At 48.4% G+C, this 23,790-nt stretch overlaps 1 protein-coding gene across 5 annotated transcripts in view; it reads right to left on the minus strand.

Moving 5' to 3' along the window:
- Positions 1-23,790, minus strand: part of KLHL29 (kelch like family member 29) — a 1,368,521-nt gene that overhangs the window by 935,783 nt on the left and 408,948 nt on the right. The window lies entirely within an intron of this gene.

Here is a 23,790-nt window from a genome sequence, read left to right on the forward strand (position 1 = left end):
TCGCTGTTCTATTCACGCGCCTGGTGCTACGTCAATGAATTCTGCTGTTCATTTAGACTATTCCTGCAGAAGATAAACTGCATTCTATACGCAAGTTTAAAGCGTGCCTGTCATCGACACTAGGCGCAGCCGGCCATACTACGAGATGAGTCAATAGGCATTATAAAATAGACAATCAATTCTGCAGTAACCATTAACGTCCTGGTTGGGTGGGCGAGTGTGGGTGGGGATTCAATTTGAAAAAGAGAGGAATGTTTTGTGCCACCCCATTTAAATTCATTCTCTTTTTAGTCATTCGTGCACCCATATAAGTTCCCAATACAAAGTATGGGGTAGTTACAAAAAGACCTAATTTAAGGGATCCGCTCAGGATCCCGGCATTCCGGATCTCGGCAGTCGGAATGACCTATACATCTAGATATATATAGGGGTATATTCAATAAGAGTCAGATCCATTCCGACATGCATTTGTCGGAATGGATCCGACAAGCCCTATTCAATGGAGTGGCCAAATCCGACTGTCGGATTTGAGCCTAATCCGACTGTAGGATTTGGCCGGCGTCCAGCAAGCTGCTGTCAGCAGCTCCCCTTGTGTGAGATCACAGGGAGCTGCTGGAGAAAGCTGCACATCATGGCACTCAGCCGTGTATCCCAGTGTCGGCCGGGGAGTGCTGCAGAGTACCTGCATGCCCTGCTGCCCCTAGCCCACCGACCCGCTCACCATAGCCCAATGCACCGCTAACCATAGCCCGCCGCATCGTTCTCCCGTCTACCCTCACCTCAATCCAACTTTTTTTAAAAGTCGGATTGAGATTGTCGGAAACGGGGCCAAAATCTGTCGGATTTGGCCCCGTTTCTGACAGAAGCAAGCGGATCGGCGGCTATTCCGCCGATCCACATGCTTTTCGACAAGTCAGGAATTCCCGACTTGTAAGAAAAAAACAGCCCATATTGAATAGGTCGGAACCCCTTCCGCCCGAAATCTGTCAGAAGCTGCCATCTTTCCGACAAGACGGCAGCTTCTGACAGCTATTGAATACACCCCTTAGAGTACATGGTATGTGGGTGTTATTTCCGCTCTTTTCACTGCTTGATACATCATCCCTTTCATATGTAGATAAGCAATAGCAAAACAATAATATAAAGTGTGAGACACAAAGGGAACAGACAAATTGGTTCTGTTCACAAACCGTGGAGGTGGTGACAGATGCTCTAGAAAGAAACGCACAGAGAGAAATGAGTGCTATGGAAGAACATTAGTTATCATTAACTTATATGTCTCTGTGGTCACTGAAAGCAACTTTTTCCGCTGTTCTCAACCAAGAACCAATCTGAAGACTGAATCACGGACACAATATCTGGAAAAGTTGGTAGGTTCTCATCTAATGACAGCTATGAACATGTTTGAACATTCCTATTTCCTGCACTTCCCTGAAGCCCCTTTTGATCTCTTCCTGTTAACATGGTAAACAGAGACAGTAGATGATCAATGCTTCGTTATGACAGTTTCCAGGTTTTATTTTTTTTAAACTATGAAGATAAAAAAAAAAATATGTCATGACAGATTTTATTGATTGAAGGTAATTGTAGCGCTTGTCGATGTTGCCCACACGTGGATATACATAAGAATGCATTTGATCTCACTTCCAGTTCTGCATCTGGAGACTGACTTGCGTAGTGTTGGCTTGGGTGAGGTACATTTCATGAAACAACCCTGCACCCGGAGGTGTTAGCACATGCGGGGCATATATTAATTAGACTGGCCTGGAACCCGCACTGTACAGACTCATTAGACGTGAGTGCACCCTGGTGCATATATCGCAGGTAAAACCCATCCTCTGTAACAGAAAGAATGTGATACGGCCTATTACCTGGCCAGAGGATGGGTGACTGCGTGCTGGCAGGTAAACAGGGAAAAAAGAGGTTTTACAGCTAACACACACAGACACACAGCAAATGTAACGTGCTTAGTTATATTATATGCAGGCAGTCCAGATTTCAGTATTTTTTAGGAGGATTTTATTATTATTATTATTATTAATTTTTATTTTTAAGTGCAAGAATCAGGGTTTTTCAGTGTTTATTAAATAAATATGCCAATTATTGCCATTTATCTAAACTGGACCTAATACAATCAAATACGAGAGTAGAATAATGCATGAGGGATGGGAAACAGTCCCAGGAAAGAGAAGGATGTCCAAGAAAAGAAAAGAAAGTCTTCCAGGGCAGAAATTAGCATCACAGGAGAGAGTATATAGTCACAGGAGATAGGATATGGGGGGTCATTCCGACCCGTGCGCACGCAGCGGTTTATCGCTGCGGTGCGAACGGGTGCGGAATGCGCGTGCGCGACGTTGCCCAGCGACAGGTGTCACCGGATTACATCGCGTCTAGAGAACAAAGCGGTCGCAGAGCAGACCGCTAAGAAGATTGACAGGAAGAAAGGCGGACCTGGGCGTCTCCACAGCGTTGGCAGCCGTTTTCGGGGAGTGGATTGGAAAACGCAGGCGTGTCCAGGAGAACGGAGGGCGGATGTCTGACATCAGAAGCAGATTCAGCATCGCAGGGATCATCACAAAGGGTAAGTAGGTATATAGGGCTGGTCAAGTTCTGCTTGAAAATGTTTAGCTTAGCAGGGTTACACAAGCGATCGCAGCCCTGCTAAGCTAAAATACACTCCCCCATAGGCGTGGGCTATTGATCGCTGCTGCAATCAACTCGGAATGACCACCATGGTCCCAAGAGAGAGGATAGAGTCCCAGGAGGACAGGGTCCCAGGAAAGAGGAAAGGTCACAGCAGTGTGGAGAGGGTCCTAGAAGAAGGTGAAAAGTTGATATCAAGCAAGACAGGATGGTACAGGGTGTTAGGGACTTGTGTCAGTTGCTGGGTCTGGTACTTATTACATTAGCGGTTTCTGTGCTGGAGACTGAGGGGTGGAGATAAAGTACCAGCCAATCAGCTCCTAACTGTCATTTTTCAAACCCATTCTGTGACATGGCAGTTAGGAGCTGATTGGCTGGTACTTTATCTCCACCCAAGGCTTAGTAAATAGACCCCTGAATACAGATCCAGCCCAGTTGGTCACATGACCTGGCTCACCTGTCACTCTGGATCAGAAATGTTATTTTCCCAGCAGTGAAAAAGATTTTAGAACATGGGATTGGTCATAAAGCCTAGTCGGCACCTATCCCGTCTGCCTTTCAATACAATTTTAGACCGAACACAGTGATGTAGCAAAAGGGGACGACGATGACCAGGAGAGGAATACTGACGTGCTGCGATGCATATGGAGAATGCTAATCAGCACTGTCTTATTAATTTACTATAAACATTTGATTGTTGTATTGGAACATCATGTCAGTCACCTGTATTCTAGTATATCAAACACTGGACCTCATTCAGAGATGTACGCAAACCTGATTTGTGTACATTTCTGGTTGTTAGAGATCGGCGCAAGTGCAATTACTACGCATGCACCGGTCTCCTTCTACAAGATCACTCACAGTCACCACTTAGCCACATCATGACTGACATTCTGCGCCGTTTAGGGGGATCGTGCTGAGCCAAGGGTTTTACTCAGATGGTCGTGGGCTGCTACCATATCGCCAGATGGTTGTGAAGGTGATCCGATGCCGCGTATTCGCACGCAGCACTTGGATCAAAGATGCCGTTGGGGACGTCTTATGTCCTCAGATGCCCCCCGCGGCATTAGAATATTTTATCCTCGCTGCTGCGTCCGAGCGCAGTAGCAGTGAGAATAGCGTTCACCTCATTGTCAGGCCCACTAGTCATGTCACACTGAGGAGCCAATAGCAGTATAACTGATTAGTCAATGATTTATTTCCCAACGTATAATCACCAGCCCATGCTTAGCGAGCTTGCTGTTCAACAAATGGTTCCTATTTATCGTAGCTTCTACCTTTGTGTCTTGGGACAGGGGGAGTGGCTTGCATCATGAAACAAGGTCCTGCAGTACGGGGGTGTGGCCAGTGCTTCTCACACCTGTCAAAGTCAGAAAAATATCTCTATGCACACTACCATATTTGCACCTCACACAGGTCCGTGCTGCGCATGCGTGCGCTCTCCCGTACGTGCGCATACTCACAGTCGCGGGCACCCGCAGGCGCACGGTATGCGTATTTACGGTAGAGTTTATGTGATCGTAGCGTGCGACTCAATCGTTACATATTTTCACTATATAATGTATTTTGTAGATCATGGTCCCTTTGATAGATTCTGAAAGTTTAGTTAACATAGCATGTTCCTGAACAGAGAGATCCCTCTTTGTATTGTACGAAGGGTCTAACAGGGGTCATACAGTGGTGTTTGGTACCCATCGGAAGAGTATTTAAATAGCAATATTCCGGTGTTGGTTTGGAGCGGATTAATCGCTCGTGCGAATAGTAAACATCCTAGTGATATTTGGTGGACCCCCTTTATTAAAGTAAACCTTAGTTACCTTCTAAAACCAGTAAATAAAGACACGGAGACATGATTTTGGCAGAAAAATTGCTAGCTATTTATTTGACCCTAACCATAGCAAACCTGTAAATGGAAAATTTGTTAAGCTGCCGAATCCCCGGCAAAATGGTGGCAGAAAAAAGAACGGCTCTATAAAACTATTGGTGAACTTAAATTGGTAAACTGACCGAAACCGTCCAACACCTTATCAAAAAACGGTAATAGGTGTCAACACAACCCCCACAGTGACTTCCCACCGCTCCTGGGTGCCCTGCCGCTGCCTCCCGGATGGGTGGTCGAGCGGCCATTAAGTCGATGGAGGTGAGTGCACCTAAACCAAATAAACTGAAACTTACTACCTAAATAAGCGATACAACTACAAACTGCCGTTCTTTTCCGCCTATAAATAGCCAACGAATGAAAACCAGCCAGCAATCAAAACGCCAATGCACTCCGCGTCAACAAAACAACCACATCCCATAGGGCGGGAGGGCGGGAAGGAAATTGAAACAGCAAAGAGGCCCAAAATGGCCACTGCAGTGTATATATACCCTAACCCTCCCCCTTTTCCTAAGGCTGTACTACCTCACAGCTAGGTCCACCCCTCACAGGATGTTTAACCCATTCCTCTCCTATGCAGTCAATTCTTTCTCCTAAACATCCTAGTGATATTTGGTGGACCCCCTTTATTAAAGTAAACCTTAGTTACCTTCTAAAACCAGTAAATAAAGACACGGAGACATGATTTTGGCAGAAAAATTGCTAGCTATTTATTTGACCCTAACCATAGCAAACCTGTAAATGGAAAATTTGTTAAGCTGCCGAATCCCCGGCAAAATGGTGGCAGAAAAAAGAACGGCTCTATAAAACTATTGGTGAACTTAAATTGGTAAACTGACCGAAACCGTCCAACACCTTATCAAAAACCGGTAATAGGTGTCAACACAACCCCCACAGTGACTTCCCACCGCTCCTGGGTGCCCTGCCGCTGCCTCCCGGATGGGTGGTCGAGCGGCCATTAAGTCGATGGAGGTGAGTGCACCTAAACCAAATAAACTGAAACTTACTACCTAAATAAGCGATACAACTACAAACTGCCGTTCTTTTCCGCCAAAAGCGAAGGACTCCCTCCCAGAGTCCTCGCACCGCCACCATAACCTACCCTAACTCCTGCAACACTAGGAACAGATCCTCCAGGAAAAACATCATCCCCTCATCGGATAGATGCACACCATCAGGCCGAAAAAGGTGTTTGTCTCGAAACCGAATCTTAGGGTGGCGAACCACTTTGCCTCCGTGGGCCAAGACCCACTTCGCCACCGCCCCATTCACCTTTATCCTGGCCTCATCTATTACGCGTCCGTCCTCCACACCGCGCCAACTCAACCTTGGCACCATCAGGGAAAAAACCAATACACAATTGGTCCATGCTGCGGCCACCTTTGCCAGATCCTGTATCATGGCCCACCTTAGCTCCAAGGAAGTCCTCTTCCCAAGGTCGTTTCCACCTAAGTGGACAACCAACACCTTGGGAACACCATGCTTCCTAGCTTGACTGACTAATCTACTCAATAGATCTGTCCACATCATTCCTCGCCAACCAAGCCATCTGATTCCCTGACCTCCAGGGAACCTCTGAGCCGTATCAGAGGCCAAGAACCTAGCTGCCCAAAAGACATAAGAGTGGCCGACCACCCAAACGGACAAGCCATCAGTGAAACAACCTGAATGGAAGGAAAAGGGGTAAAATGTGTTACTAAAATCTATACCAGAAATAGAAATTGCGTTAACCTGAAGGATCTGCCAAAAAAGAAAAATTTTTTTGATTATAGCTTCCTAAGTCGCAGCAGTCACGGCCTAGCCGATCTCCCGTTCTAATGAATTTGAAGCCAAGCGTTAAGACTTTAAGGAAAAGGTAAAAAATCAAAACGAAATAAAACAGGGGGGGGGGGGGGTGGAAGGGGAGGGGGGGGGGGGGGGGGGGGTATGAAAAAGTAGGGTAGAACATGAAATAACTCAGCTGGAGGTGAAAGCATAAAAACCTGGTGAGGGACTTTGATAGCACAGATTAGCCGAATTAATGATTAGAATTCAGTCCGTCAAGTCAGGCAAAAATAGCAAAATAACTCCAGACCCCCGCTGTCGGCTCACGCCCGCAGCGGCAAGTGGCTAATCCCTGAGTAGGATCACAAACGGGTAATCGAAACAACATACAGGGAACATAACATATGCATAAACCAAGCCAACCTTACTTACTCTAACTTATCGCCGCCAGCTACGCTTATGCAAAGAATCTCAGGCGACGGGGCGAATGTATCGCTTATAACAGGACGACTTCCATCGTCCCACCGCCTGGATCTGGGCTCCCGAAAAACCCGCTGCCGCTGCCGCCGTAGCAGCCCCAATGCGGAAGGAGTGTGTACCGAAGTGGGAGGGGGAAAGGCCCAAGCTCGTCAGACAGCGACCCATCATCCACCGAAATTGGAACTTTGTCACTGGCAGCCCATCATAGTGCAGCAACCACGACCCCCGACAGTCGGGCCTTACTGCCTCATACTGTACCGCCAACCGTACTGGGCATATGCTCTCCTCCAGTGACGGAACCAGGGTGACCCATCGGCCCTTCCCCGCCTGGTCCGTCTTAGAGCGTCGCAATCTGCACAGCAGGGACCCCCCACTCACCACTACGTCACCCACCAGCATGCGCGAATCCGTCTGCTTAGAAGGCGCTACCAACTCCGAAATCCTAAAGGCACCGTGGTAGGCCATGGAAAAAGCCAATCTAAAAAGCAGCGATTCAAACATAGACGATGCTATGTCCCCCACCGACCCAATGATGTCAGGCAGCAAAGCTGCATCAATGGGCCGCCTCCTGTCAGGTGGCGTAGGTGCAACGCGCGCCCATCCTTTCATAGCCTTAAGCAGAATCCCGCTTTTCGTCAGGTCGGGAACGCCCTTAATTCTGCAGAAGAACGCAATGCCAGCTAAGTACCGGGACACCACCGCTCTAGACCTGCCCGAAACATAAAGCTGCCAAATAAAAGAAAGCATCATCCGATGCCCGCTCTTACCTCGTTGCTTCCGTCCTCTAGCAAATTCTTCCCATTCGCCCCAGGCCTGTTCGTAAGCCTTAAGCGTGGATGGCGCGACCGATCGCAGTGCTAGACCTTCCAGTCCGGCTCGATGACCTGCCAGACATAACCGGGACAATGAAAACCCCGTTGGTCGGCCTCTGGAGCCAACAAGTGAAACCTATCCCAATGCCCTCGCGATAGCGCATCAGCGACCCCGTTCTCCAGACCCGGCACGTGCTGAGCGCGGAACCACACGTTCCTGCGCAGACAAGTAAGCAGCAACTGCCCTAGGACCCGCAGCACCACCAGCGATTTAGCCCTCTGGTTGTTAATCGCGTGCACCACGCCCAGATTGTCGCATCTGAACAGGATGCTGCGATGCGCTAACCGCTCGCCCCAAATTTCCAGCGCAACCATGATGGGAAAAAGCTCCAGGAGCAGAAGGTCCCTAGTGAGACCAGCCTGATGCCATTCCGCTGGCCACGCTGCCGCGCACCAAGATCCCTCAAGATAGCACCCAAAACCGGATGCTCCCGCCGCGTCGGTGAAAAGCTGCAATCTGGCGCTATCTACCGTTGGTGCTTGCCATATTCGAACCCCGTTAAAATCTTCCAGGAACGATGCCCACACTGCCAGGTCTCTTTTTATCTCGGCTGACAACCTTACAAAGTGGTGCGGCCTGGCACATCCCGCGGTTGCTCTTTCCAGCTTCCGGCAGAAAACCCTGCCCATCGGGATGACCCGACAAGCAAAGTTAAACATGCCCAGCAAGGATTGTGCCTGTCGCAGCTTAACCTTACGCGAGCCCAGGAACTGGCCAATGACCTCGCGAAGCTTAGCCACTTTGTCCAAAGGCAGGCGACACTCGCCTGCCACTGTGTCGATCTCGATACCCAGAAATGACAGGCAAGAGATCGGCCCCTCCGTTTTGTCTTCGGCAACTGGCACCCCGAAGTGACAAAACAATGCTCGTATACTGAAAAGCAGGTTGCCGCACCGCGGCGAACCTGCCGGACCCGTACAAAGGAAATCATCGAGGTAATGGGCAACTCCGTGCCCACCCGACGAAGACTCCACGCACCAATGTAGGAAGGTGCTAAAGCGTTCAAAATACGAGCATGAAACGGAACATCCCATCGGCAAACATTTGTCGATGAAATATTCCGAACCAATCCGGAAACCCATAAAACGAAATGAGTCCGGATGGAGGGGTAGCAACCTGAACGCGGATTCGACGTCAATCTTAGCCATAAGGGCCCCGGTTCCGTAGCTGCGGACCAGATTGAGCGCCTCGTCGAACGACTGATATACCACCGAGCAATGTCCCGGAGGTATAGCGTCGTTGACCGAGGCCCCCGGTGGGTAGGAAAGGTGCTGGATCAGACGGAAGGCCCCAGGTGTCTTCTTGGGCACCACCCCCACCGGGGAGATGACGAGGTCAGCCACGGGGGGTGAAGCAAAAGGCCCCCCCATCCTGCCCAACCTGATCTCCTTATCTACTTTTTCCCGCAACACTAAAGGCAAGGACCTAGCCGATTGAAGGTTCCTCTGCGCCCTAACTGTAACCTCGCTTGCAACAGGCAAGCGGAAACCAAAACTAAAACCTTCGAACAAAAACCCTGCATCCTCCTTATTCGGATACCATTTTAACCATTTTCGCATAGCCTCTATCCTAATTGGCGTTGGCGCCCTGCGGAGCACTCCCGCCGGGTGCTCCTCTAGCGTATGGTTGTTTAGCGCGGGGACCCTGCCGAGTATTCTTGAAACAGGAGGAGGCCGGGTGGGAACCCCCGCAATGTAGGCAAGCGTGACGGAATCGACACTGCTTTCCGTAGGTACATGCCGCGTTGTTAAACGCGAAGCATAACCCTTTGGTTCCTGTCTGTTTACCAGTCCGGACGGCCGACCTAACTGGCTTGGACGACCCGCCGTCCCCGCCGAGCGCGTGGGCGGACGGCCCGACCCGGTGTCCGTCCGCCCCTGCGCTCCGGGGCTCCTTGGCCTGTTGTGAGGCCCTTGTGACCCTAAGCCATACCTCCACGTCTTTGAACCCGAAGTCCATAACGTACAACCCATCCTGTTTCTCTCTGAACTCCTCATCATATCTACGCCATTCGTCACCCGCCGACGTGCGTTGCATATCATGCACGAGGTGCAGGTACCGGATGATGTTCATATGCTCGTCCGGCCTGTCCTCAAGGTAACAGGCCGCGAAAACCCAGAATCCTGCAAGCCAGTTATCGAACGTGCGAAATGCCTCGGCCCCTATGCCCTTCTTAGCGGTAGCTGCCTTGAGCTCCTTCTTCGCGCCCTTCGTCAAGACGAAGATATCTACGAAGTCTCCTTTGCGAATGCTTTTTCTGCAACTATCCCTGAGCCCTCGCATGACAGCTGTATATTCGCAGCGGACCACACCTGGCAAGTCGCGTCGCTTCCTAGCCTTGCGAGACTCTTTGCTAACCCGCCTTCGCCTCTTATGCCTCTCCTGCCTCCCGGCTGCCTTTTTGGCGTATTTAATCGCCCGTTTCCTCGCCTTGGCCGCGCTACTTATGTCGGACACCGCCGAGGAAAGGGAGGAGGAGGAAGAAGAGGAAGAAGAGGACGAGCTGCGAGAACTTGAGGAAGTACTCGCGACCGACACAGACTGCTCCGCCTCACCTGACGCCGTAGAATGATCGGATCCAGATTCGTCCGGGGCGATGTATGAAACGTCCTCAACTTCCGATTCCGCTTCTTCCGTATCGTTCTGATCAACTGCAGGCAAAAAGGGGGAAAAAGACCCAGAGACAGACAGTGGCGAGGGTCTAGCCCTACCATGCGATGGCGTGCTACATGAACGCACATTCTCACCCCGCCGTGGCTGCTGCTGCAGCTGAGCCGCGGCCGCACCAAGCTCACGGCACGCGCGCGCGACCCTCTGCGCGGCTGAGCCCGCGCCCGATCTGCTAGGAAACCCCCCTGACCCGACCTCGCGGTCGGGGGCCGCTGAGAGCGGGCCCAAAGCTGCCACCACCGTGGCGAGGGCCGTAGTGAACGCGTCCTGAGTTACATCTGCACCCCCTGGCGACGGAGCGTCCCCTGCTGGTTGTCGAGCGGGAGGAACGCGCCGTGTGGACCCGCTGATGGGCACGGGAAGCCATGACCCATCAGGACCACAAATCGGTCGGCCCTGGGGGGAAAGGTCCGTATTGACCGGGTGCCCCACCCCGGACCTAACCCCCCCCCCACTTGCCGTGCCCGCCCGCCCAGGAACCCCAGTAGTAATGGATGAGCCATTACGCCCCGCCCAGGAGGCCCTGCTCCGTGCCTCATGTGAAGGCCGCGGTGCCGTGCTGCCCATCCCTTCCGCACTGCTGGCGGACAGATCCCGCAAACCTGGTTGATCACCACCAGGCATATTTGCCCTCCTAGCCCCGCCGGAATTAATCCGCTGCGAGGAGGGCTGAGGGGACAATGAACAATGCAGCGGCGCTGCGCGCACACGTGTGCGTGCGACGCCGCCGGAGCCGCGCGTTGGTGCGCGCGCCAGTCGTGCGCGCGCCCCAGCGCCTCCCGTCCTGGCGTCCCCCGCAGCCGAAGCGGCCTGCTGTTGTGCACTTCCACCCGACGATCCCGCGCTGGGCACCCCAACGGGCCCAGGCCGGATCGCCGTCACCTCTGCTGCTCGCACAGTTCTCCCCCGCCGTGTGGACCTTGAAAGCGGCCCTGGCAGGGGAGACTGGTTGATTGACACCGCTACGGGCGCCGGGCGGCGTCCAGCGAGGCGCGCCAGCGCGCGCCCGCGGGCTACCACTGCCCCGAAGCCCCCAGCTAACCCCGGAGGTGAGGACCGTTGGTCCCCTCTCTCCAGGATGCCAGACCTCCGGGCCGCCACTTGCCGCCCACCGCGGCCGCCAGCAGCCACACTCGCGACCGCAGGGCCGCCTGATGAGCGCGTCCGGCGCCCTGCACCCGACGGTCCTGCAGCAGCCCCAGTCACAGACACGGCCTCCCCCGCGCCGGACGTCCCGGCCCCGGGTTCAGCCTCACTGGCCTGGTAACGGGCCGGGGCGCCCGCTGATCGACGTGGGCGGCTGGCGGACATAACAAACAGTTCCCAATAGTGCACAAAATTCAAAAGGGTGAAACAATCTGCTAGGCAGAACTCACCCTAAGGAAATTGAAACAGCAAAGAGGCCCAAAATGGCCACTGCAGTGTATATATACCCTAACCCTCCCCCTTTTCCTAAGGCTGTACTACCTCACAGCTAGGTCCACCCCTCACAGGATGTTTAACCCATTCCTCTCCTATGCAGTCAATTCTTTCTCCTTATGGACATAAGAAGTTTATGTCCATTTACTATTATTTGTTCTTATTTAGTCATGCGGCGGGAAACTCAGTGTCCCACCCACCTGAACAGTTGGAAGCAGTCACAGCCCACCTGTATGAATCAACCTATGACCTTTTGTTATAATGCGAAGCCGAATTCCTGTGTCCAATGAACAATGAGATTGTAGGGACCATTGAATTGCATTGTGTGTGGGGCATAAATAGGCAGGCCGACCATATCCAGTTGACTCTCTTCAACGGTTCTCATTGCTGATAATCGGGAGCTGGATATCGAGGCGCATGCAATCGTTTCCCCTTGTGCGTAAGTGTTTCTCCGCAACTATATTGATCTTCTTGTTATTGTGGGCCAATTTCTCTCTCTCTCTCTCTCCTCCTCTTTTTCTCTTATTTTCCCTTAAATAGTAATTGTATTATATTTCCTGTGTAGTTATCTGGTTAGGTGGTCTATGTTATATTGTAGTGTATGATTTGTATTTGTATTAATTCTTTTGCAAGTATAACATTCATAATATATATATATTAGGCGTTGGACCCTAAGCACGGTATCTGTGTAATTCTTATAGTGTTAAGTATTCTCAGAGCGTCGGTGACGCTCATTCAGCTTTTGAGTTAATAAGGTTACACTAGGTTGCATCTACACCCTATCTCTACACTAAGGTTTTACAGCATATTTCATTGTTTATGGTTTAGATATAAAGGTTTAACATTGTGAGCGTCAGCGCCGCTCGTGATCTCCTCGTGGTCTCGAGCGTCCGCTACGCTGATAGCGTAGCATTACGGTAGTCGCTCACCTATAAGTGTGCCCGATACCAACAGCGTATTCTCGTGAGCGTCTGTATCGCTCGAGCAGCCCGCTCCCGATACAGCGTCCGTTACGCTATAGTGAACCATTACGTTAGTCAGCAGCCAATAGCGTGCCTGCCTGTGATCTCTTGGCCGTAAGCGGACGTGACGCTTGAGCGTCTCGACTACGGCTAAGCGATTGTTGCGCAGCGAGCGTACCCTTACGGTACTTCATACGTAAATAGCGTACAGTGTTCTTAGACCTCATAAAGGGTTTTATATACGATAAATATCTAGCTTTATCACACCCCCTTCCCGTTCCTTATACGGAACATTTGACTGTTGCACACATTTACAGGACATGAGTCCTACCTTCCAGCCCACTATGGACAAAGCTGACCTGATAGGGAGAGAGGGAGAGGGCATCCAAATTATGACGGAACCGCCTAAATCGAAACACTTGGGAGTATGATTTATTACCAACAAAACCAAAATTTCATACAAGTCTTTAGCATTCGTGTTCCATGCCATACTCTCTATTTTTAGCTGTTTGATGCAACAATTAATTACTACCTATACAGCCGGCTGTAGATAGTTTAATCAATATGGATGACACGGGATAATAAATTCCCTTGCATAATATATAGCCCAGCACTGGAGAGACAGCTCCAAAACCCATCACGGGCTGCGCTGTCTGTGCTTCATGACGGGAAGGCGATTTATGACTGGATTGTGGTCAAACACATCAGAGACCTCTGAGAGATCAATAAACATCGCCATACTTTCTTATTTTTCAAGAGCTCTCCTGGTGTAACCTTAATTTCTGCAGCTTTAAAAGTTTTTTGAGGGATTTATGACAGTTACGTCCATTGAACTCTTATCAGCAAGAGAGCCTGACTGCAACTCCCCAAAGTGATACATCAGAGTGTTAGAGAACAAATATACATAATACGTGCGATTGTGTGTGTTTGTCTATCTATCTATCTATCTATCTATCTATCTATCTATATATATATGCTCTAATAGTTCGATGTATCACTTTCGGTTGCTGTCTGAAGATCTTCAACCTGGAGCTGCACACTGCATCTATAATTCTCCCTGCTGTGCTTTAGTGTCTGCTTTGCTCGGTTAATTCTTCACTTTCTTCACATATGTGATATTAAGAAGATCGATGACTTTCGGCTGTGGTGAATGGGTAATAACACGTATAGAGAAATAAAACAGGCTTGCTGCCACAGAAAAAAAAAAATTACTTCATTTTGTTTTTGTTTTTCTCTTTCCTATACCAATTATAATTCATATACACAACTAAAATGCACAGTTTGGAGACGGACGACGTGGTGAAAACATTTGGCATCCCCTAATGCCCACCCCATGGACTTGCATATCCTCCAACTGTACCTTTTTGCCAGGTACAGTACCTTTTTTTTATGGTCTGTACCGATTTTTGACTCTCCAAAATCCCATTAAAAGTATATGAAAGGGGGTGTGGTCACGCCCCTTTTACCCATGACCACGCCCCTTTCCTAATTTGTACTGCTTTTTATGTGTAAAATGTTGAAGGGTACGGCCTTGTCTCACCTTTTACAGAGAACATGCAGTAATTCTGTAGTCACAGAGGCGTGAGGTGTGCTTCAGGTGTTCTGTGTAAATTACGCCAACAGTGCCGTAACAAGACATTTTTGTGCTGTGTGCGTAACAGCACAGGGAGACTAGATAATCTTTAGACAGTGCCCAGGTGCTGCCCAGGCCTCACGGCCCAAAGACATAATGATGTCACACAGAGGGGTGGGGCTGCCATCGCCGGGGAGTGCAGCACTGACCGGAGCATTCTCAGGACAGGCTGCAGCAGTGATACTGGCTGCAGGGTGCGTTCCAGGGCTCCGTGCGAGGGCACCACTGCCCATGTTCTGTTTAAATATCAGATCAAACATACTGTACCTCACGACATTTAGACCTCCAAAGTTGGGTCAAATAAACCCTAACCATAATGTGTCTACCCCCTCCCCCCCACCCCCCCATCCACCATAACCCGCCCTGAAGTGCCCAAAAACATTCACATTTGGGCAAAGTGCCACCTCTATTTGTGGTCCAAAATCAGGACTACGCTGCAACAATCAGGACAGTTTGGAGGTATTACTCAAAGTTTAACGAAGGGGTCTATTTACTAAGGCTTGGAGAGAGATAAAGTGGACAAAGATAAAGTACCAGCCAATCAGCTCCAAACTGTCATTTTTCAAACACAACCTGAAACCTGGCAGTTGGAAGCTGATTGGCTACGTACTTTATCTCCATCTACTTTATCTGTCTCCAAGGCTTAGTACATAGGCCCCTATATTTTTTGTGGATGGTTTCTACCGATCTTTGGCCCTCATTCCGAGTTGTTCGCTCTGTAATTTTCTTTGCATCGCAGCAATTTTCCCGCTAACTGCGCATGCGCAATGTTCGCACTGCGACTACGCCAAGTAAATTTGCTATGAAGATTGGTATTTTACTCACGGCATTACGAGGATTTTTCTTCGTACTGGAGATCGGAGTGTGATTGACAGGAAGTGGGTGTTTCTGGGCGGAAACTGGACGTTTTATGGGAGTGTGTGAAAAAACGCTACCGTTTCTGGGAAAAACGCGGGAGTGGCTGGAGAAACGGAGGAGTGTCTGGGCGAACGCTGGGTGTGTTTGTGACGTCAAACCAGGAACGACAAGCACTGAACTGATCGCACTGGAAGAGTAAGTCTCGAGTTACTCAGAAACTGCACAGAGAAGTCTTTTCGCAATATTGCAAATCTTTCGTTCGCAATTTTGATAAGCTAAGATTCACTCCCAGTAGGCGGCGGCTTAGCGTGTGCAATGCTGCTAAAAGCAGCTTGCGAGCGAACAACTCGGAATGAGGGCCTTTATTCTTCCTCAGTGACGCTTATCTTACACAGTGGGCAAAGTTGCCGAATAAAATAGCTGTGAACATTCCCCATAACAGCTTCTGATGCGAAATGCGTGTCCCGCTGATTGCTCGTAGCCTCTGGAAGTGTGCGCAAAAATCATATTCCGTAATTGTGCTTACGAACTGTCCTGCGATCTGAAGCACAATCTATTACTCTTCTGGTGGGAAGGACAATAGGATAACTTATATTATAATTTACTTTCATAATAGATCTCATTCTAATCATTACAATCATAATATAGCACTTTATAATGAGTTATAGGTGGCAGGAAAGTGCTGGGAAGACAGACCCTGGAAAATCTTTTAATGACTAGACCCCCGGGGGTAAAATGAGCCGCTGTAAAAAAAAAAAAAAAATGGTGAAAAGAGAAAATAGTCATTTTGGATGGAAAACCCATTTACTGTAACGTTCGGCATTGTGCAAGCAGTGCCCATGGTGTGATGAATTAGATTTCAGTTTCCCTGATGCTCAGCTGTCTCAGTGATACATACAATGGGCTCCATTGTTCCAGAGCAAAGCGTAAAACTAAGCCAAAAGTTTACATACGCTGAACTTTTAATGAGTAGTTATGAGGAAACTTCCCTCACATAGAAACAAGTAATGCAGAAAATGAGATTATTAAGCAAAAAACACAACAATACTCAAGGATGGGGCGGGACCAGCTGTTCCTTTGTTTCTTCACAGTCAGTTTGTACATAACTCATAAATGTGTTGCTTTAAGCAAGAAAGGGACGACAAACACGGGGAATGCTAAAAATAGAGGCGATAACAGTATGTCCTCTGGGGGTTACAAATTAATTGAAAGTGAGGAAATGCGTTGATTAAAAATAGTTCTGCATTTTCAATCACTGTGCATAGGATAACGAGATGCAATCATTCAGTGTTCTAGAGTAGCAGTAGTGTTGTGGGGAAGCTTGCACAGGTATTAGGCTGGTCGCCAAATTGAAAATTTTGAATTTTTCCCTATTTATCCATGCCTGCAGGATGCAGGATATCGCCAGCAGTGGCCATGGCAGCTCCTCTGGCCCGATAGCTCCACAAGATTTGCTACTGCACATAGGGGGTGATACAGACCTGATCGCACACAGGCGGTTTTTTGCAGTGCAGCGATCAGATAGTTGCCACCTACAGGAGGAGGGGGTAATCGCTGTGCAGGGGTGCGATCGTTTGTGCTGAGAGCTGCACAGCTCAGGACTTACTCACCCGCTACGACGATCCGGCCAGGAGCTGACATCAGGAATCCTCCCTCCAAACAGCTGGGTACACCTGCGCTTTTCCAGACAATCCCTAGAAACGGTCAGTTGACACCCACAGACGGCCACTTCCTGTCAATCTTCTTGCGCTCGACAATGTGATCACTTTCTTCGTTAAAGCTGTCGCTGTCTGGCGAACCCTGTCGCCAGTGGCCGGCGCGCCTTCGCATTGCAGAGCATACGCATGCGCAGTTCAGACCCGATTGCACCGCTGCAAAAACAGCTAGCGTGCGATCAGGTCTGAATGACCCCCCCTAGTATTTAAGAAGGACAACAGCGTTACCTGAACAGCCGTCTGATGTCCTGTGCTATTGTCATCTTAGGATGGTGACTGCAGATGCTGTACGTACACAGGAAAATATGCTTTACTATTCTAATATGGCATTTACCTACTTTAAACTATGTATTTTTGTACCCTATTTTTTGACATTTATCCATTTTCATCTTTTCAATTTTGAACAATTCTGCACCTGGCACTGGATCTGAACTCTAATACCCCTTTCACACTGCACAAATAACCCGGTATCGACCTGGCATATTGCCGGGTCGACACGGATAGCTGTGCGGTGTAAAAGGTCTCATGGACAATTCCCGGGTCGCCTGACCCGTAAATTCAACCTGGGAATAAAGCAAGGTTATTCCCGGGATGAATACCAGGTCAGTGGCAGTGTGAACCAGTTGCTGGGTCGATGCGACCTGGGACCTGATCCCTACACAGGGAAAGGCGGTGCGGAGATGAGCTCATATCCAGGGACGCCTCCGCTCCTGCCTCCAATGACGCTGCAGTCCCCGCCCCTATATAGAAACCCGACCCGGCAATATGCTGGGTCAGGAAGGCAGTGTGTATGGTCAAATGCCGGGTCCCACCCGGTAAGGACCCATTTCCAATTACCAGGTGGGACCCGGCATTTGGGATGTGAAAGAGTATAAGGGGAACATTTACTAAAGTGCGGGTTTTTAGTAGTAGAGATGTTGCCCATAGCAACCAATCACAGTCTACTTATCATTTATCTGGCACCTTCTAGAAGATAATAGCTAGAATCTGATTGGTTGCTATGTGCAACATCTCCACTTCTAAAAACCCGCACTAGTAAAAATACCCCTAGGTGACCAGCAATGCCAGGTCACTCCTGCAGTAGTGACCCCGGCTGACTGGTGATGTGGTAAGTCACTGCCTACTGCTGCTGGTCAGTCTCTTTGGGGAACTCAGCAACGCCCAGCTGCTCTAGTTATTTTTTTTTTAATAAACAGCTTAAAAAAATATTTTATATTGCAAATGGAACATTTTGGGGCTATTAGATAAATAGAAGGTGTATTACTTTACCCTTCACTTTGTCTTCACAGTAGCATGTTGGTGGGGATCTACACCCTTACTCATTACAGCAGAGGTGACCGGTCTTTCTTACTTTACGCCAAAGGGTGGGGAACCTTTTTTTCTACCAAGGGCCATTTGGATATTTATAAAATACTTCGGGGGGGGGGGGGGGGGGGGGCATACAAAAATGATCAACTTTAAAATTACCCTGCCCCCCCAGTAGTTATGCCCCTTAGTGGTACTGAGTGCACGCGTTGAAGGCGTGCGCGCACCAAAGAATGGGTGTGGCCAATTAAAATAGGACGTGATACACATATGCCCCCCAAAGTGCAGTGCCAGATACACATATGCCAGTGCAGTGCCAGATACACATATGCCAGTGCAGTGCCAGATACACAAATGCCCCCACAGTGCCAGATACACAAATGCCCCCACAGTGCCAGATACACAAATGCCCCCACAGTGCCAGATACACAAATGCCCCCACAGTGCCAGATACACAAATGCCCCACAGTGCCAGATACACAAATGCCCCCCACAGTGCCAGATACACAAATGCCCCACAGTGCCAGATACACAAATGCCCCCCACAGTGCCAGATACACAAATGCCCCCACAGTGCCAGATACACAAATGCCCCCACAGTGCCAGGTACACACCCCACACATGCCCCCACCCCCACCCCACTGTGCTACTCACCGCTGCTGCTGTGTGTCATGGGAGGAGAGCGCAGCGTGCGCCTCTCCTGACCCTTAGTGCTCAGTCCGGCGGTGTGTCATGTCAGGGGCCCTGGACGGGATCCGGTCTGAAGATCGACAGTGTCTAGGTCGACAATGTATAGGTCGGCAGTCACTAGGTCGACAGGTTTAGAAGGTCGACAGAGTCAGAAGGTCGACATGTTCTAGGTCGACAGGTCAAAAGGTCGACATGTCAATGCTGTGATATACACAATCAGGTCCCGTTTCATAGTAAAATGGGTGGGATCTGGGATGGTGGCATACTCTCCCGGGAATAGGGTACTAGCTTACTATGGACATGCGAAAATGCTGCAAAACTTCATGCAAACTGAGTTGAATAAGAAAGGCGGTGGTTTTCTATCACTGCAATAAGTCACTTATCACTTAAGGGCCCTACAAACTTGCCGATGTGTGCGGGCGATATGAACGATCTCGTTCAACAATGAACGAGAAATCATTCATATTGCTCAGTGTATATGCACCAAAGATAAACGATGCGTCACTCAATCTTTCAACCAGTGTCGATATTCTTGGACAGCATTTTGCAGTCATTGATTCTTAAACATAAGAATTTCATCAAAGATACCACCTGTTTTATCAACCGCCTTATGGAAATTAAACAAGTTCCAGCTGACACCTTGATTTGTGTCGTAGATGTAGTCAGCCTGTACACAAGTATCCCCCATGAGGCTGGTTTGTCAGCCATGGAGGAATTCTTAAGAAAAGAGAGGATGGAGGCGGTTGATCTTTCACTTTTTTTGACCCTTTTGCGTCTAACGCTTGAAAAGAATTACTTCCTTTTCAATGGTAAATTTTATCGACAGAAAACTGGGTGTGCGATGGGGAGCAATGTCTCCCCATCATTCGCTAACATCTTTATGTTCCAGGAAGAGTTTGAAGCATTCTTTAAAGATGAAGCCATAGCTGCCCAAATCCTCCTGTTCACACGGTTTATAGATGACTTGTTCATCTTGTGGACAGGAGGAGTGGATCGGTTTAATTCACTTATGTTGTCCATCAACTCCAGGGCTTCCAGTATCAAATATACATTTCAGACAAGCACAAGTACGTTGAATTACCTGGATGTCCAAGTAACTATTACAAATGGGGCACTACATACCAGCCTTTATTGCAAGCCCACGGATAAAACCACCCTCCTCAAAGCCAGCAGCCACCATCCAAGACCCCTTAAAGAGGGCCTCCCACGGTCCCAGATGATTAGAGTGTCCCGCATCATTAGTGACCGCAGCACTTTAGAGCAAGAACTGGACAATATGGTATCTAAATTCATGGAGAGAGGGTATGACAGGCGACTCCTCCTTAAGCATAAGGAGGAAGTGATGAAGTTCCCCAGGGAACTGCTTCTAACTTCCAAGCTTAAACAACAAGATTCCGTTATTCCATTTTCCACAAGATATAACACCTCGAGTCCAGTAGTGCAAAGGGCAACTAGAGCCTTATGGCCTATAGTGGCCACTGATAAGTCGCTTCCCTCGCTGATTGGAAAAAGGCCTATGATGTGCTATTAAAGAGGTAGGAATCTAAAGGACACAATAGTTCACTCCGATGTCACGGGTTTCCAAGCAGAACTGGACCGACAAAGACGGCCAGAGTCAGTATTTTTGGAGAAGAAGCCGGGTTGCTACAAATGCATTAAATGCACTACATGCGAACATATGATCACTGGTTCAAGTTTCAAACACCCCCACCGTGACAAAATTTACAGCATCAAGCATGTTCTTACATGCACTACCACCCACATCATATATATCATTAAATGTCCGTGTAACCTCCACTATGTGGGGAAGTCCATCAGGACGTGCCGAGAAAGAATGGCCCTCCATCGCTCAGCCATCAAACAAGCGCTGCAGGGCAAGGCATCTGAACAGCCGGTGGCCAGACACTTTGCATCTGCCGGCCACACCATGAAAGACTTAAAACATCTCATTATCGACCATGTCCCTAGGCACATTAGAGGTGGCGACAGGGATGGAAGACTGTTACGGCTGGAAACCAGATGGATTTTTGAACTCGGAACCACCAGTCCTCTTGGTCTCAATGAAAAATTGAGTCTGAATATTTTCAAATAGTAGCCCCTTTCTTCCTGCTAAGCCTGCCTTTTCTAACTTCAGTATTACACCCCGGTTTTTCTTTATAGGGGATGTGTTTTCTGACCCATTACTGAAACTTCAGTCAGAACCCCGATTTAATATTCTTAAGGGGACCTATACAGAAGTTTCACTTTATAAATTTTTATAAAAAAAAATAATAATTTTTTTTATTGATATATATATGGACGTGTAGGGCCCTAGCGTTCCCATATGTCTTGACTTATAGATAATGGGATCGCCTGAGCGTTCTTCATTAACACTAGGTATGTGTTCCAAACAATATTGATTATATTACTGCATCCCTGCCTGACGTTTCAGTAATGCTGGTATCCACTTAGCTTTGTTTTTATTATGGTAGCAGGGTACTATATGTAAGCAACACTCTTTTTTCTTTATGCAGCGCCGTAACCGGGCCGCCTGGCGTCAACGGTTACCAAGGTAACCAGACGCGATACTGATGACGTCATCTAAGAGGGACCGGAAGTGAAGCAACAGCCAGCGCGGCCGGGACGGCGTCTGCACACTGAGCGGGATTCTCTGGTACTTAAGGTATGTTACTGTCTCTACACACACTTTGTTCACTTTGACAAAGGGGTAATGTGACCCCGAAACGTTAGTTTTCTCGTTGTGGAATACAATTTATCTGCACTTTAAAGTCTCCGAGTGCCGCCTCTTTTTTGCTGTTTATATATATATATATATATACTGTGTGTATATATATATATATATACATATACTGTATATATATATATATATATATATATTTATTTATTTATTATCCTTTATTTATATGGCGCCACAAGGGTTCCGCAGCGCCCAGTTACAGAGTACATAAACAAATAATCAAACAGGAAAACAGCAACTTACAGTTGACGATAATATAGGACAAGTACAGGGTAAACAAACATAGCTACATCAGCAGATGACACTGGAATAAGTATCAGTTGGCAGAAGACTGCTGGATTTGGTGCAGTTGAAGATTATTAAAGTAAGAGAAAGGATAAGCACATGAGGGAAGAGGGCCCTGCTCGTGAGAGCTTACATTCTAAAGGGGAGGGGTAGACAGACAGGGGTGACACAGATGGGGTACATAGAGAGCGTGGGACAGAGGGTTAGGATGAGATTTGGCTGGGTTTGGTGAAGAAGTGGGTCTTGAGAGCCCGTTTGACGTTTTGTGGAGAGGTGGAGAGTCTGAGGGGGAGAGGTAGGGAATTCCAGAGAAGTGGTGCAGCACGTGAAAAGTCTTGGAGGTACGAGTGGGAGGAAGTAATCCGTAGGCAGGAGAGTCGGCGTGCATTAGCAGAGCGAAGAGGACGGGTGGGAGAGCAAAGGGAGATAAGGTCAGAGATGTAGATGGGAGAGGAGTGGGTGAGGGCTTTGTAAGTGAGTGTGAGAAGCTGAAATGGATTCTGAAAGGGAAGGGGAGCCAGTGAAGGTCTTGTAAGAGAGGAGAGGTGGACGTAGTGTGTTTGGGGAGGAAAATGAGCCGGGCAGCAGCATTGAGGATAGATTGGAGTGGAGAGAGGAGTTTGTCAGGAATGCCAGTCAGGAGGAGATTACAGTAGTCCAGTCTGGAGATGATCAATGAGTAGATAAGAGTCTTAGTGGCATCCTGGGTGAGAAAGGGTCTGCTCCTGGAAAAATTTTTTAGATGAAAACGGCAGGTTTGTGAGAGGTGCTGAATGTATGGTTTGAAGGAGAGGGAGGATTACTTGGAGTCAAGGATTACTCCAAGACAGCACACTTGGGGCCTAGAGGAGATAGTAGTGCCATCAACAGATTATGAGATTGTGGGAGGTGAGGTTATGTGGGAGGGAGGGAAGATGATCAGCTCGGTCTTAGACATGTTAAGTTTAAGAAAGCGCTGGGTCATCCAGGAAGAGGTAGCAGAGAGACAGTTGGAGATACGAGTGAGTAGAACAGGGGAGAGGTCTGGAGAGGAAAGATAGATTTGAGTGTCAACAGCATAGAGATGATATTGGAAACCAAAAGAACTAATGAGCTTACCTAGTGAGGACGTATAGAGAGAGAAAAGAAGAGGATCAAGGACAGAACCTTGGGGTACACATACAGTTAGTGGAAGTGAGGGGGCTATATATAGTACTGTTAAAAATAAGGTTGTTTATTTGCATAATAGAACATTTTTTCAATGGTATTCTTCTGCTATTGCCACCCATCAATCTCTGCACTGACCATTACAAGGAGCCAGAGTACAGTAAGTGATTTATATGACAATGTACTAAAAATACATGTGCTGGAAATATCTGGCACTTGCGTTCAGAATTCCAGTTATCTAAATACTAATGTTGACATATGTCAGTAGGAAAAGCACAAGGAAAGAGCGTTACCTACTTTGTGTCCCTAGTGCAAAGCTTTTAACTCCTGATCGGTTGAAGTTTAACAATATTTTCAATAGAAAGCTGTTTGCAGATTCCACATGGAGAGCAACAGAGTGCAAACATAAGAAAGCAAAAGCTTTTAATATAACAAAGATTTTTTTTTTTTTAAATAAAATAAAATATGTGATGTTACTTTCCAGATATAACTTATGTTGTTTATGATGTCAGAACAATTGATAAGGAGGAGGGGAGAGTTAGATGCCGGGTACTGTAATACATTGGTGTCATCTGGCCGGTTTGTGCATGGGTGCAGGTCAGCGTGACTTTGGGGGCTATTTACTAAGCCTTGGAGAAAGATAAAGAGGACGGAGATAAAGTACCAGCCAGTCAGATCCTAACTGCCAAGTTACAGGCTGTGTTTGAAAAATGACAGTTAAGAGCTGATTG

The sequence above is a fragment of the Pseudophryne corroboree genome, chromosome 4 (genome assembly GCF_028390025.1).
Source record: "Pseudophryne corroboree isolate aPseCor3 chromosome 4, aPseCor3.hap2, whole genome shotgun sequence".
NCBI classification, from domain to species: Eukaryota; Metazoa; Chordata; class Amphibia; order Anura; family Myobatrachidae; genus Pseudophryne; species Pseudophryne corroboree.